A 3,203-nucleotide genomic window follows, 5' to 3' on the forward strand; every position below is an offset into this window, starting at 1 on the left:
TACCTGCTGTGTTTCAGTGGTACATTGTGTTAACTACTGTCAGTTTGTCGTGTTAAATCCCAACTAGTCATACAAGAAACTTATTCACAAAGACATCAACACCCTCTAAAAATTGTGTGCTTCTCAAGAAACCAAACATTTCCCCACAATATTGTACTGATCATCCCATTTTTTCCTTCCAAGGTTCCACTTTTCAATCAATATACAAAGTCAGGTGTTCAAAATCTTTAGGTTTTTCTTGTTTCCCACATGGAATAGTTTTCGTTTCTACAACAAGATTTTCATTTTCCTGTTTTTGTGCCTTTTCAGACCAGTTGAACACATAAATCTGAAGCTTTAGACCCTGACCTTACCTTATTTGTTGAGCAGTAGTGTGTATTGTATGCATCAGGATTTTCTCCTCACTTCCAATCCAAGGCTACATTTGTAAACTGTGTCCTTCTTTAAAAATTGACTTCAAGTGTTTCAAGGCTGATGGGAAACAAGTCCACTTTACGCTCATTTATTCTCTCCCATAAGTGGCTCATAGGTTCTAGTCCACTTTATGCATGCTTCCAAAAGCCCCCAGAGAATTAACGTTTCTCTTGTCAGAAGTGTTTTTGTGTCGAGTCCTAGTTATAGCTTCTTGTTTAAATCATAGACCTAAGATATCTAACTTCATAGTTCACACTTCTAATTTCTTGTTTCCTTTTGGATTCTTAGTTCATAGTTCATGGTCTTGACTTTTTGCATTATTGTGTTTAGTTGTAAATAAAGCTTTGCAAACCATGCAGTCGTGTGCTTCCATGTGAGTTCTGCTCTGAGTCAACCTGTGTTGTGCGGCCTCGGCCGTGACAGTAGCAATTGGCCAGTATATAGACTCAGCGGACCCCACACAGATAGCAATCGCAGGGTACCAATTTAGGAGCACATGAACAGTCCATTCAATATTTGCTAAGTTGGGTCCATACTCTCTCTAGTCAGCAAGTGACAATGCAAGCCACTGCCCAACCCTTGCCTTTTATAACAAGTCCGATGCTGACGCCGGTTTTCCGTGACGCCGTCTCCTTGGAGCCTATGCTGTCCTCACTAAAGTTTGTTTCAGGCAACGTAATTTCAGCTATACAGCTAGCTTAACAATCTTTATTCCCAGCACTTCATCCTCCAAGAAACAGGCTGCTTGTTGTGGTTGGCAGGATTTAATGATGAAAATAAATTCTCTCTCTCTCTTTTTTGTAAAACTGTACAAAGAAAAGGAATACAAAATACACAATGAAGACATGTTCCATTACACTGGGAGAATAACATTGTTCTAGTGAAAAAACACACGACCACAGATAAAGCATCTGCTGACAAAATACAACGCACCCCGGAGAAGGCCTGACCGAGCAACAGGCGCCAGGCCCCGCCAAGTAGCCACCGGGAGTGAGCTGGTACATACCTGAGCGCCCAGCCCCGGACACCAAGAACCACCAATGCACCAGAGGTGGAGTCTAAGACCCGACCTGACATATAGACACAGACAAACAGGCACACACAGACACAAACATGCATTCCCACCCTCATGCACACATATACAAACACTCAGCACTCACCCAACGTAAGGATTGACATAAATGGACATGTACACACAATCACACTCCCCAAACATACTCTATACCCCGGGTCCAGGTACCCTCGCCCCCAGAGGGGGAAACAGAACCCAGACCCAAGAGATGTTACCCTTCCCCCCGGGGTGGAGGCAAGCAGACCGTCCCAGGCTCCGCAGCAGCAGGGAGGCCAATCGGACAGCCAACATCTCCTCCCAGCCCCCCGCCCCGATGGCTAGCAGAGAACGGGGGTGTGTGAAGACCCCATACCTCCCTCCTCCCGCTCATGTGTAGTGTTGCTGCGTGTTGTTCTAAAGTGCATTTAAAACAAGGGAGAGCATGGTGCTGCTGCCAGAGAGCAGCAGGTGTTAGCACGGCCCCTCCCGAGAACCCTCAATGTCTACATGGATTTAAAATTGAGAGGTGGGCACCGGCGCCAGAGGTAGGTTTTGTTGGGATTCAGAGATTCTTTTATTGCTACCATATAATCTGCCTTATGAAGAATGTATTAATAACATGTTTTACAGTATCATTTATCAGTAATATTTCCTGCAGGGTTTATAAAATTGCATTGAATATGTCTGTCATCACATTGACCTTTCTATTTTTACAGGTTGAGTTCATTTTATACACAATGCATAAATGTGCTTGGTTAAGAGTTGATGTTCCATTCTAGAAGGTTTTAAGCTTCACTGGTGAGAGTGTCCAGATGATACATGCTGAGAGAAGATGAGAACATAGCAGGTTAATTGCATGCATGCTTACAATACACATATTAATCTAGTAGCAGGTTTGAGTGAAGGCCTAAGCGTCTTCTACTTCAGTTTGAGACTGGCTGCAAAAGTACTCTACTTAGTGATTAATGACGAGGGTCCATTATTAGCTCTCAGAAAAGCTAAGACCTGAAGTTATTACCTTAAAAGGCAAGTAATGAAGAAAAGAGAAGTTATATGTCAGTTTATAGTTATTAAAAGTATATGTGATGAACCCTTGTCTGTACGAGTTGAACTTTTGTCTGTCTGTCACCAGGTATTTTTGAACTGTATTGACGTAGGTGTGATATTTTATCCTATAAAACCAAAACCCATTGTATTTTTGTCAGAGCAACACATTCTGTATGCTGATGGTTGGTTGTTCTCCTGTGATAATAAAACTCATCGTTTGATTGCACTTTTCCGGAGTCTCCGTCGTTTGTTGTCTGGTCTAAAGTTGATCGATCTCGCAACAGTTTGAGTACACAGACCGTCCACTGGACGCCGTTAACGTGCCCACCCTCAAGGCCCTATATATATGTGTGTGTTATGAGAGTGTAAGTAATGTGGATGTCTAAGTTGTGAGATAAAATTGAGGCACAGGTGGCCAGAAGGGGACAGAGGGGGGGAATGTCTCCCCTGCACCCTGGTGACACACCCGCACCCCAAGGCCCTACCTGTGTGGGTGAGTGTGGTGGAGCGGGAAGAGGGAGGTAGCCGGGGATGGGGAGGAAAAGGAGGGAGGGGAGGATGCCCCTCCCTAGGGCCAGCTCCCCCGCTGACCCCAGTAGGCACCCCCGTCCTCTGGTACCCACCAAGGCAAGGGAGCCCAGGTCCATCCAGACCGGGGCCTACGGTAGCAGCACTGCCAAGCCCCACAGGA

This window comes from Haplochromis burtoni, unplaced genomic scaffold (genome assembly GCF_018398535.1).
Source record: "Haplochromis burtoni strain Fernald_Lab_line unplaced genomic scaffold, NCSU_Asbu1 Contig_180, whole genome shotgun sequence".
Classification (NCBI taxonomy): Eukaryota; Metazoa; Chordata; class Actinopteri; order Cichliformes; family Cichlidae; genus Haplochromis; species Haplochromis burtoni.